Below are 14,711 nucleotides of genomic sequence, written 5' to 3'. Positions count from 1 at the left end.
TGTGTGTATTTATTTTAATATAATATGTATACTATGTAACAAAATACAAAACTAAACTGTAAAATTAACAGTGAATTATATTTTACACTTGGTACTACAGAATAAGTTTATTTTGTACATTTACTACATAAACAATATATAAAATATGTATATATGTATATTTTAAAATACACAAAAAATAGAAACTTGTCTGTTTAGTATTGAGAATAAGAATAAAAAAAAAACTAAAAAAAAATGAATAGAGCACAAGCAACCCTTAATGAATATAATTCCTCCAATTAAATTAATTAATAAAACATTGTAAAATATAACATTATTCGGTATCTAAGTTAGGAAACCTCTAATTCCACCCAATAGAACTAAACTGCTTGATCTGTGTATATGGAGCCCGATTTACAGGATTTAGCATTAGTATTAGTAGGTGCCCCCAATGCAATCGGCTGACGCCTCGGCCAGGAAAGGGTTAATTGGCAATTCAGCTATATCAACGCTTCGGTCGGTATTAATCCGCTTTCCTTTTCATGCTCATTTGTGCTATTAGCAGGCAGGATCTGTCATGTCCTAATGATAGACTGAATCATGTCCTGTAGATAGGATAACAGCAAATAAAGTCATTTTATTATATATAATCCAATTCATTACAGGATAAGAGTTATGGGATCTGTGTAACCCATCAAGGCAGAATGGCATGGGTGACAACTAGCATTATTGAATATATATTTTTTTAATTGGTAGTTTCACAAAGTCATTATTTTTAATCATTGTATATACAGGCATGATAATCTAATAAAACTTGCAATAGAATACTGTATAAAGAGAAAGAGAGAGAGCATACAGACACATGTGTTCTATTGTAAAAGTATATAGTATACACAGGTAAATATGTATATAGCCTTTACATATAAATAAATATATATATATATATATATATATATATATATATATATAATAAACCTCACAAATACAGATAGAAGTGCATGCAGTACAGATGCTGATATGAAGAGGCACAATTACTATGCTAGCTCCTCCTCTGCTTATGTGATAAATGAGAAAAGCAGCATGTTATTTCAATCAATCAAAACACTTTTAACACACTAATTACCCGAGGGGATCATGTTTTCCTGCTTGATTACCAAGTGTTATTTTGTGGTTTGTAGATATGGCTTCATCTGAGACAGCATTACACATTAAACTTTGCAAAAATGACATAAAATGGAAAGCAGGAGCCTCTCTCTGCCCTAGGTAGGTGTGATGCTGGCATATTTGTGTGCCATGGGAAGTTATCACTCACTTTGTATTGCAAAAGGCTGCTGTCACCTGCACAGAGAATGTCCAAGTTTGTTTATTTGCTTTATTGGTAAAATATGTACATAGAGTAGGTGCAGTGCTGACACTGGTTGTTTTCTATTCTCAAAATATATCTCAGACATATCATGGCTTTATAATTATGTCACAATTATTTAAAATGTTGCTGTCACTGAAGGGTTCATATTATTTTTATTTTAGATGACTAGTTCAGCTTTACAATGGGGGATTTTTTAAGTATTCATATTATGTTAGCCAACCAGAATTGCTATAGAAGTGTTAGTATTAGGATAATATTAATAGTAATAATAATAATAATAATAATAATAATGTTATATAATAAAAAAAACTTGAAAGGCGTAATGTAACTAAATAGTATCAATATTTAAGGATGTCCATTCACTCATTCATCTGTATTTCTGTACATTATTCATTGCATTGATATCTTTTTGAAAGAGATTACTCTTCAAGATTTTAAAGTACACGAATGTCATAGTTCATTACCAGGAATGTTCTTCTCATAATATAAAAGATGTGTGTTCTTTATAGAGCATCCTTTATAGTTCAAGCTTTAAGACTTGCCACTTTGCTATGCCCTTCTGGCCCTGTCCATATTTTCATATGTTGCAGAATAGAATGTAGTCCATAAGTGGCCCTTGGCACTATATTCATTTTGGGCAGGGGCTTTTTTGGATATGTAATAGTCATTTAGGATCAAGTTATCTAAAAATTAAATGAAGACACAAAATAGGTTGTAATATTTGTATTCAATACATTACTCTAAAAGAGATTGTAAGCTCTTTGGGGCAGGGTCCTCGCCTCCTCCCATGTCACTGTCTGTATATGTCTGTCGTTAGCAACCCCTTTTTAATTTACAGTGCTGCATAATATGTTGGCACTATATACCTTCTATTTATTAATAATAATAATAATAATAATAATTATATTACTACTAAACAACCTATTACCAAAATTTACCCTTAAGGGAACCTGTAAAGTACACTTACAGGTAAAAGCAACACGGTTTTAATGCCCACCATCACAGAGATATATATTTATACACATATACTTATTTTTCTTGCACTTTCCCACTTCCAGGAGCAAACTGAAAACTGAATAAAATTGAAGTACAGGCGATATAGCTAACAGTTGGTTCTGGATTCACCCATGTGCCAGCATTGATAAGCCCAGCGCAGTCACTTGGAATTACATTCTCCGCCAAACTCTTAGGTACTAAGTAGTTGTTTTAGTACCCATTACTGGGTGAAATAGCTGGACAGCAGGGAATATTGGAAAAGGGGCAATAAACAAACCCATCACTGTGCCCTAAATGAGCAAAGTAGAGGTTTGCTTAAACTTAACCTGATTCCAACCTCTAAATTAAATTTTAATGTAATTAATTTTTAATTATGTTTTTTTAAACAGATTTTTTTTTTTTGGTGTTGGAAAAATAGTAATTACACCATCTGTCAATTTTGTGTTGCTGTCTGTTTCCCGGTGGAGAGATTCACCTTCCTCTTTGTCTTGGTGACCAGAGAGAAAACTCGACATTTTCAATTTGTAATCAGAGCAATAGGTGAGGATAAATGCTCCAGTGGGGACACCTGTTGCAGGGACCACTCTCTGTTCACTTTGGGGAAATTGTCCTTCATTTCCTGTGTGTTTAAGGCAGACAATGAAGACATCTCTTAAGTGGAGCCCAGACACCACGGAAAAACCTGATCTAAATGTGAATTCTAAATTCAAGGGTACCTTCTCCAGCCTTGGAGAGCTTTATTTAAGACCTTTTGCCTCAAATGCATTGTCCATAAAATTATAAAATTAGTTTTAATCACTGACATCACTAGAGTGCAACACTCTTTCTCTTCTGTTACATGTGGAAATAGTAAAGCTATAGCACCTGGTAAGTATAATTAACCTCCTATGTCTAAAAGCGGTACATTGTTTTTCATGAAAATTTCTTTTACAGTATATTTTAATAGTATATAAAGTTTGAAACACAAAATCATGTCAAAATTAAAAATTAAAACAAAATAAATAAATAATATTAAAAAAATAAATAAATATTATCCTCATACTATTAGATTATACTGAAAGAAAAGGGTTCATGACAGACAATGTACTGCTTTTATATGTACTGTATTGCATTTTGTATTGAATGCAATACAAATAGATTTGAATTTCCTGTCCTGCCCTGAACGGAACGTCTGCACGCACCAACATCACCGGGAACTCCCTGTGACTCATCGAGCGCAGAGAATGCCGGCTGGAGGAAGAGAGAAGACGCGAAGGATGACACAGGACACCGGCGGATCAGGTAAGACGCGATTTACTATTATTTTCCATAGGTTTACCTACCCCGAATGTGACTCGGGGTTACCGCTTCCAGCTTCTTTTTTCTACCCTGAGTCAAACTCAGGGTTACCGCTGGGGGGGTTAATGCCACCCTATGGTTTTAATATGTAAATATAAATAGGGGGAGCAAAAAAGGTGTTTTTTTTTTGTTGGCAAAGTAAACTTAAATTGTGATAATTTGTCACAGACAATTATAAAAATATACAAAAAAAGTAGAAAAGGTCTTGACCCATTGATATTATGGGTATAGTCAGACCAATTACTAGACAATTTAGATCCCTGACTGTATAATATTAGAGGACTCAATACATGAATCTTAATGTACAGCGCTGCGTAATATGTTGGCGCTATATAAATCCTGTTTAATAATAAAATGAAAGTATAACATCTCTTGGCCTGACGCGTTTCGCCCTTGTCGGCTTCCTCAGGGGATGTATAGTGATCGTAAGTAGATAAGCTAAATGCAGAAAATACATATATAAATATACAGAGTATCATAAATCGTTTGATGTTTAGGTGTAGTATTCACATAGCAGAACATCAAAGTTATGATCATGTTTCTTAATTGCGCATACACATAGCATTCACATCCGTGAATTATCTCATCCATGTATTAATATGATGCTCAGAGAATCAATTTCTATACATTAAAGTTATGATAAGTTTCAATGCAGGATAATGTGCAAAAATGAATAAAAGTAATAACAATAAGAATAAACATAATGAGGATGAATGCTCAGAACTGTAATATAGTTATTAGTGAGATAACTGAATAGGAACATTGTGTTATACAGGGGTTAATAAATTTTAAATAAATTTTTTTTAGATGTCTTACTGATAGTTGTTTGATCCCAGATATATATCAGGGACGGTGGATGAGTAGTGCTAATGGTTGAAAACACTCTTCCTCTTTTTCTCCTCACTGCACAAGCAGGCTTTCTTTTAGCCAGCACTTGGGACAACTACAGGGGGAGAAGCTTATTATGATGCAGAATTAAAAGTTATTTTAATGCTTTTGTAGGAGTATCTTACATTAGTTTAATATAAGATATATGGTGGTTATATACAGATCTGCTTTCAAGTTAGGTCAGGTAAATATACAATATTATATATTATTATTATGCAGTCCTCAAGCTATCCTGCAGATGGAGCTCTGAGCAACTTTTCACATATTCAACTATTTGAACTCTCAGCTGTGCTAAAATAAAATCCAATGGGGTTGATTTATTGAAGAAATATATAACTTTACTTTTTACTTTGCAAAGTTTGCTTAGTAAATAAGCTGTGTTCATTGTATTACTCATGCAAACAAAAATTAAATTTCTATTTTTTTTCTATTGCATATGATTGAATATTTAAAGCAAAATAGCTTTTGCTTGTATATCAAGCAGAAGGTGGCACTTTTAGAAATAGGTGACAGCCTCCATATTCTAATAGTATAGTTTTCCTTCAAAGTCTCTCAGCTCACATGTGGTGTCTGATAACTTTTTTTCTTCTTTAAATATACAATACACAAGGCAGTCATAAGTATTATGTCAATGGTTAGAGACAAATAAATAAATACTGGTCTATGCAGCTTATAAGTGCAAAAAAAAAAAAAGCTTCAGGTTTGACCCAATCCTCTTCATCTTATGTGATAGTGCTGGTTCTAGGCTCATATTGGGACAGGAGATGAAGGCTCTAATATAACCCAGAAGTTATGTAGGACTTCATTTCTTGGCACACAGTAGATGAATGGAAGAGCAGGTGAGCATGACCAAGGGTAAGTAATGTTTATTGTCATGAACCTGTTGTTTTGCCTTGCATGAACTAATCTTTCAAATATTTTACATACATTAAACTTGTTTGCTTTTGCACATATATTGTTTAATAACAATTGGTGGTAAGCACACATAATTAAAATAAACATATGGATTGCCATCTTTTAATTCCTTTAGTATACAATAGTTTCTTGGGTGTTTTCCTGACCCATCGACTTTACTATTTATAGTTTACATGGAACAAGTATACAGGACAAGTTAAAGCCAACCAACATATTTGCATACATATACAGGGTTAGTGGCCAATATTATTATCACAGGAAGATCAAAACCCAGACAACTAGATTTTCCAGAAGTCAGTAAAAACAGCTTCTATGTTTCCTTTAAGGTCCTAATTATAAAAATTAAAAGTGCTTTCATAAATTAAGTATGTATATGTTGTATTGCAATGCTTTAGAAGTCAAACAAAAGGCAATTAATATACAGAACAACTTGGCTGTCTGTTCATTTCTCCAAATCATGGTTAAATAAACATTCCTCCGTTGTGGCAAAATCCATCAGAAACCACAAATGATATATTACCAGGAACTGGAAGATATATAATTTGCACACTTTTAGAGATGGGTCATATATTGATTGGCAGGGATGGGGTTTAAATATTGGCTTAGATAGGGAAAAGGTTTGCATATCCTTTGACCCCCTGAAGAAGTGTCGGGTGGGCACCCAATATAATCAGGAATACAGCATATTTGTTCTTTAGTTTTTGCTACCAAGTATTCTTTGATCCTTCTCTGCCCATGTGTTTTGTTTATATGACTTCTAAAAAAAACACAATTTAGTTTTTTACATGTTTTCTAAGCTTTGCACTTTATGTGGGGATTATTTAGCACATTATCACATTTAACCTCTAAACCTTTTAGCTTTTTTGTCTAACACAAAATTGACATTATGTGTGTATGTTTTCTTTATATAATTTTTTGTGTATAATCTTTTTATTGATGTTTTGCTTTAGAATATAACCCTTATATTGCGAGAGGTAACACATATGTGATAGAACTGTGAGCAATAATTTATTATTACATATGTGCTTTATACGGCCAATAGGAATGCATTAATTCTCATTTGGGAATATTTTTTAAAGTTGGTGTTTTAAACAAACCTTTTTTTTTTGTTATAGCCAATGCCATTTCCCACTAGGTAAATACAGTGATCACAGCTTCCAACAGTGAAAGTTGTGATCACCTTCAAAGTGGCAAGTGGTAAAATGGGAAAAACCTTTCTGCCTATTGGCACTTTTAATATGGTAAAGCCTGTTTGGGAAATAGCTTGTTCGCTACTTCATATGAAAAATGCCCTAGAGAACAAATAAGAATGAAAACATTCTATACCTTTATACTTATACCATTATTAAAACGGTTTCAAATAAGAACAAAAAATTTAATATTGCTTTGGAAGGAGAGACATGGAAGATTAAATGGGATAATTTGATTTGTTTCCATCAGCAGTGTGTACAGCTCTTTCACTTTCAAGTAAAAAGTCAATGAATAAGGCTTTTCATGTGTCAACAGGAACATAGCATATAACCAATAGATACCAAATAACCAAAAGCAAGACAAAATAAATATTATCTTGAAGTGTACATTTAAACTTTATTTGTGTTTAATATACATTTGTTTACCATTCCATTACATGAATAGTATATTACATTTTCTCCTTCCTTTGTATTTTATTTTACATCCTCCATTCGATGACCTTTTTTTATTTACGGATTCAACATATTATCCTCGTCTTAAATAGGATTCTACTTTCTCTGCATGGAAAAGAGGATGCTTTTACATTTTATCAAGGGTCGATTCTAGATGCACTTTGATTACATTCTACATTTATACAATGGGGATTTCACTTCGACACATCTATCCCTATATAATTAAAATATGAATTGAACCAAGCTGTGATGCTGGGTACTTAATGAAGCATCAGGTACAATCACATCCATGTGGTTTAGAAGAAAGCGTATTTCCCTTTAATAGCATAATACCCAGTACCAATCAATTAACCTCTTACCGTGTCATTATTAATGTATACGCTAACTCCCCAATGTTGTCTATTAGTATTGGAAAAATCAAAGCCAAGGGTGAACTTGGCTCTCCTAAAGAGAAACTCATTTAAAATGTTAATTACAAAGCAACTAATTAAAACTACTATTTGAGCACTAATCAATTACTTTATTGCATTGTGGGTGTAACTTGAACAAATTGAATGTTGCCAGTTTACGGTATCAAGTTATTAACTTGAGCGGACGGTCGATGATGGGACAATGAATGAGAGGTTTGCACTGTATTGATTTCTGTTTTCACAGAGTGGATGCCTTGCTGTATTTAAACTAATGGATGACATGTCAAATTTCCAGCAGCTTTAGCCAGCTTGGCTATACTTCCCATTTATTTAAAGGATATATCATTTATGAAAATGTTTATTTTAAACAGCTCAAAATCAATGATACTCAAGGCAATACAAAATGATCCGATTCAGACCAATTTGGCGCTATACAAGTGTATCTACTGATAGGTCCATATTTCATATATTATAAATAGGGTATCCAGAATACAGTTGTCTATTTATTGCCAGAGGCGTTCACCTAAATAGGTTTCTTCAGGGGTAACAACAATGCAATACCAGCTAGGTTACATAATAAAATACTGACAATTGTCAAAATATCCACTCAATAATCCACATGACCTCTAACAATTAAAATGACTCTATTCTAATTCTTAACCTAGTCACTAAAATGAGCCCTTTACAACTAACCTCCCCACTAAACTGTAATACATAGGGACATTTTTATGTGAATCCAACCTTCACCACAAATTTATTGCAGGTGAATTTTTTTAGTTGCATGTGTTTTTAATGACAGTGATTAGTTGGTACCAACAGTAAATGTTTAGTATAAACCATCATTATGGTGTTACTCTAAGGCCTGAAGTTACTACACTTTATCTTAGCCAAAAGACTGATCCGCCATGTAAGGTCTGAAATTTAAAAAAATAGTAAATTATATTATTAATGGGAAAGAATGACCTATTATGAGGTGATGCCGCAGACAGGACAGTTTAAAGTAATTTCTAGTCTAGAGGTATTTAAGGTGTATAGAAAATCTGTAAAACATCATTTTTTACATCTTAACAGTCAGAGCAATATAAAAGCAATCTGTGATTTTCTTGCTACAGAAAAACTGTAAATACAATTAAAGCAAATTCTTTGTGTTAAGAAATCCTTCAAATATTTACACCTCTAAATGTAAAATGACTCATATTGTTATAGAAACTGAGATATTTCACTTTATTGTGATATATATTGCTTAATGCAAGCTGACAAAGCAATTAAAGAAAATTGATAGTTTTATTCCAATGGATTACAGAAAAAGAAGTCAAGTTTGTGTTGCAAAGTATTTTTCCCTCGGATAAACTCTTCGAACTTTCACACATCAATCCTAAAAAGTTAATAAAATGCGGTATTCATAACACAGTTTGCAATTAAATTCCTCTTAATTTATTCTATAAATCCTTGTATCATGCCATATGAAGATTTTAGTATACTTTCTCTACCTGTACTAAAGGTTAAAAATGAGCATCTTCAAAATGTATCCAAAAAATTTATGGTCACTGTACAAAAGTAATAGAATTTGACCAGATCCAACCAGATGTTGATGGCAGTCGCAATATCTGTCTGATTTCTCAATGTTTCGGGGGTTTGTGAAAGATGTATTTTGTATTATTTATTCATTCATTATTACTAGAAGTCAGGCTCTTTTTTCCTACAATGATTTTTTTGGAAAAAAAAAGAAAAAACTTTCTGTCCAGTTTCTACATCATTTTCTTGTTGGGTTTTTTGGAATCCATTCTTTTACTGAAATGTGGTATCTTTCTTCTGAACTCAGTAAAACTTTTTTGACAGTGTAAAGGTAGAATGGGCCATGAAACAATCAGTGTTTAAAATATACGTAATAAATGTTTTAAAATCAATACATATCTAGAAGGGCTTCTGGTTTATATCTGCCAGCAGTTCAACCTATTGTTACACTTACTGTACCTCTTCCTCGCTAAAGTGCAGGCCCCTCTCTCCTATGCATGCATGTGGTTCTGACCCTGGGCGTGCCTGCTCTTCCAAGTTTTATCAGTACCCCCCATCCTGCCAGCTAATCAGGAAATAGCCTCATAATCATGCCTCGCTATTTAGCTAGCGCAGACACAGCTCTCTGCATTCGTGCAACAAGTCTCCACTAGTGCAAGCCCCTAGCTCAGCTGTGCAGTTCCCCTACAACTGTTGATTAATTCACAGCTTTCCCTGTCCAGCTCTTGTGTTAACCCCTTATTTCCCTGCCTGTTACCTTGTGCTGTTCCAGTGTTTCATTGTGTCTGCAGTGATCCCTACGTCTCCCATGTCACCTGTGCCTTCTGTTACTTCCTGTGTCTCCTGTGTTCTCCAGTGTCTACTGTTGCACCGGTGTCTATTTCCTGGATCTCTGGTTCTTGACCCCTGGCTTGTTCCAGACCTTTCTTGCTTTCTGCCTGCCTTGACCCCGGCCTTCCTTGACAATTCTCCTGCCTAGTGACCTCATCCTGCCCACCCTGGTGTGCCCGAGGACCACAACCTGGCAGCAAGCAGCAGCGCAACATCCTCACCACTAAAGGCTCTGGAAAATACCTGGTTGCTGCAACTGTGCAAGCCATAGCACCCGCTAAAGGCACTGTCCCCCTAAGCGTGACACCTATGTAGAGATTAAAGTATAAAATAATTATTCAAAACATTAAAACAACCTGCCTAATAAAATTTAGGTCTCTGTTGTGCTACCAAAACACCTCTGACCCATTGCACTAGTTTATTGGACTCCACAAGACCTCTGAAGGTGTGCTGTGCTATCATCCACCAAGACTTTCAATCATACTGCCTCAGCTGGTCATTCTTCTTTCCATAGTGCATCCTGCTGCCATCTCTTCCCCAGGTAAACAACGCAAAGATGCCTGGCCAATCACATCTTCTAAATTTTGTATCAATCTACCTTATTTCTCCATTGTGTGCGCCTCTGACACTTACATGCTCTTTGTAGGCATTTTTGGTCTGCGGCCCATATGCAACAAGTTATGGTGCACTTTGTGTTCTGACACTTCTTGTGGTCAACATTAAAATTGTTTTACAGTAGCTGGTCTATAGATATGGACCAGGTAACCAAACTTTCTCCTGTTACCCCCACCAATTGTCTTTTTATGGACCATTTTTTGTAGGTACTAACCACTGTATATCAGGACCACCCCACCTTTCAATTTTGAACATGCTCTGACCATCATCATCTAGCCATCAGCAGCAATGCACAGCTTTTCTAGGAAAAATGTCTTCCCCCTTAGCACAGATGCACCACATGGCCCTATACATTTCAATCGGTAAATATTCATTGTAGCCTTACTGCTTGAAAGAAGTGTTCACATTTCATGAATTGCTGTTTGGTTGATCATGCCAAATTAATAGGAAGTGAATTTCTTAAAGCAGCACATAAAGTGACAGTATGTATTATTATTACAGGCATTGGGCAATGGGAAGTTATAAAAATAAGAATAAGGCAACAAGAAGCTGTTATTATTGCTCACAGCAGCCAGTTGAAACTCTTATTACATTTACAACCCTTTTGTTGCAGAAATGACAGCTGACAAACGATTGGTTTCCTTGGGAAGTAATAGATATTCTTATTTTTCATAATTATGTTTCTGTATATCTTCCACATTTCTATAAATTATCCCCAGTATGATCATTTTGCCCAAGATGCAAAAGATACCCTTGTGTGGGTGAAAATGAGTACAATGTTTGGCCACAAAACACTTTGGCACAGCATCATGATCTCTTTGGAAGATGACCTCATGCATTTGCCAACATAATTGCTAATGATTCTGTTGTTCTTAACAGGCTCTCGGTGGTCTTAATTGTTTGTTTGGAGCATATGGAAGGTGATAGAAAGCTAATTGCAAGAAAGTGTATTGACAATTGGCCGCATTTGGACCACTAATTACTCTAGAAAAAAATCAGACCAATGCTTGTTTGGCATTATTGGGTAACCGGTTTTATTACCTTCTAATATTGCTTTAACTAAATAGTTAACTACATTGCCAGTATAAACTGGGGTTTATCTGCATATTACACTTAGAAAAGTATTTTTTTATATTAAAACAGTATAGTGTTTCTGTCTGTGCTTGATCCCTGTTTTACAATTATGTATTTAGCTCCATTGTAGACAATTGTATTATGCTGAACCACGGACTGTTTGGGGTACTTCATGAAATGCTTTAGAGGATGTTAGGAAATGAGTATTATCATTAGCTGAAACTAGAGTAGACATTATGTTTTTTTATGTTTCAGTGTATGGTGGTGGGGTATGTGTTTATTTGGTGTCATTGGGCTTGGGATATAAAAGCAAAGGCTTTACATGTCTTTTTTACCCTAATGAAGGATTGGTGCTCAACTTTTTGCTAGGTGTTTACAGTGCAACATACTCTTTACATCACTTTGATTGAACACAATAGATATATAGCTCTGTTGATAAGTATAAAAATACAGTTAAGGTTTGGTGGCAGTTATCAAATTGGCAAATTAATTATATTAATTGCTGCATGATTATGCAGTCCATAAGTATTTTTTTCCTCTTCCAGTTTTGGTTAAGCATGCACAGGTCCATACACATGCTGTAATCTACATGTGACCTCAGTGAAGTGCTAGATGAAAATTAGGCTGGGTGTTCCTGAACAAAGGTGTCTCTACATTTCTTACTGGAAGAATATTCTGTTATTATACTAATCTGCTTCTCTGGTTATGAGTTGGCTTTTGGTTGGTAACTGTGATCTACCAATCCTGATTCAAATGTGACTTTTTGAATCACCTTTGGGTTTTGGAAATTATTTTAAGAAATCAATTTCAGATTTGCTGGATCACTGGGTTCTCCAATGATAGTCTATCTTTAACCGTCTTGGAGAACTTTAATAAATCAGTCCCATTAGGCGAGGGACACTATCCAGTAATAAGGGCCACTTGCTACCACTCCAAAAGAAGGTCCAATGACCATTATAGACTGGACAGAAGAGTGGAAGATTTTTAGAATATATAATAATTATCTTGAGAGGGGAGAATGCCAACTTAAAAATCTGGAGTTAACTTAGTATCTCCTAAAGCATTTTTGCATTTTGTCACAATTGAACTTGTAGCACATGCCTTGGAACGCTATTATTGTTAAAAGTTTTCATGATTGGGAATGCATCATACAGGCAACAAGGCAAACCTCGGCCGATCAAAGTAGGAATGGGTTAGGTGCTCACTATTACTCCAGTAGAGTTCTGTTTAATTTTCTTTTTTTTAATGGAAATCACCTCTAACCACATTTGTAAGTACATTTAATGACTGTGATGTTTATTCTGCCAGTTTAAGTAAACTTCTTTTCATCTCACCTATACCTCAGTGATATTTGCCTTTACTGACCTTTAACCATTCCTTCTTACCTTTTCGTGGTTCATTTCTCAAGAATTTCTGGTTCCTTGCCTACATTCACCTTTTTTCTAGATGTATGTATCGCTTCTTTTTTTTAACAATCACTGTATAAAGAGCTTGATAGATGGCTCTGGACCAGATGGTGCCTGGGCAGTTCAGCTCTAACCTACAAGGAGGTGACAACAGCACCTCTGCAGCACAATAAGACCCCCTGTTGACTTCACTTATGAAGTGATTGATGCTACTTTGGCACAAATCTGTTTCTTTTTTTCTTCCTCTTTGTTTCAGTGTATCCTCCATACAATCTGCACTGTTTAAACAATTAACAGATCTCTAGTACAAAAATTCTGTTTAACATCATGCTGATATACTCTTGGGTCTCATTTAGCATGTTTATTTTTAAATAATTTGTAAGGGATTTACTGCTTTCATTAAGCATTTAAGGGACTCTTGCAGTGTCTTTACATAGTAGTGTAACACCAATTAAATAGAACAAAAAGAAAAAATATATCTAGAAACACTAATAAGTCAGCATTTAGAAAATATCAAATGAATGATTCATTCTGTATTTATTTCACTGTCCTAGTTCTGAGTTATATTTAGCAATCTCATTATTCCTTTAATAAAAAGGTATACACATGACATCCTTTTTGTCATGGATATTATATGTTAATCTATTTGGTTCTTTTGTCATTGGTTGAGAGATTAATGTTTACCTTTGACAGCAGTAGAAATATATAGCATGTCTTATGTTCTAAATACAGCATCAGTTTTACACCAATTTACATTAGGGCCATAAATAAACTTCAGCACCGAGTATCTTATATATGGTCTTTCCAAATTTGCATTGGTAACAAAATACATACACTTAAAATTTGGGAGTTTTAGTAGCCAGTGAGAAAAAAGTATTTTTTATCGCAGATAGAACAATAGAACAATCACTGATATGGCCATTGTTGTGGGCAGCACTACCATTTCCATGAGTTAAATAATGCATAATCCAAGAAACAAATGTCAACTTCCCACCAAACCTGATTATATAATAATAATAATAATAATAATAAAAAAGCAAAACCTTCTCATATTGGATCTTTGATGGTTTTTTGAGTGCCCTGTCAGTGCTACAGCCAACATGCTACATTAGTGCTTGCAGTGTTATAATCTACACCACTGTTTCTCAACTAGGGTTTAGTGGAACCTGAGGGTTCCTCTAGAGGTTTTTAGGGATCCCTTCAGCAATGAGCAATTTGTACCAGGTCATTTACCACTGACATCAAAGATCTTTCTGGTGACGTATGAGTGAGACACAGTAGGGTGATTGATGAACCATCATATTTAGGCAGTATCTTCCATCTGAAGACTAACAAATTCTAGGGAATACATACTTGATCACTGAATGGGATATGGATTGATATAAAGAATGGTTTTTACACCAAGTCATGCAGGATGAATAAGGAAACCTCAGGCTCTCATGCTTTTGTTCCTTGCTAGGTCACCCTTTCCCACTGTGGATTAGTTTCCATGCTGTTTTTGATGTTTTAGCATGCAAAGATCATGTTCTCTCTAGAACTCCCCTGAAGAAGCAGACATGTGTCTGAGAAACGTATTGGGATCTGGTCTTAGTCCTTGGGCCGATGATTAATTTGTATGATATGAATGCAAATATATGGCACTTTTGTCATTTTTATTTAATTTTTATTCTTTGAAAAGTTAGAAAAACACACATTTTTAAGAAAGGTTTTAATGTATCTGGTAATGAAAAAGTCC

Source organism: Pyxicephalus adspersus, chromosome 8, assembly GCF_032062135.1.
Source record: "Pyxicephalus adspersus chromosome 8, UCB_Pads_2.0, whole genome shotgun sequence".
NCBI lineage: Eukaryota > Metazoa > Chordata > Amphibia > Anura > Pyxicephalidae > Pyxicephalus > Pyxicephalus adspersus.
Note: the sequence above shows the minus strand (reverse complement) of the source record.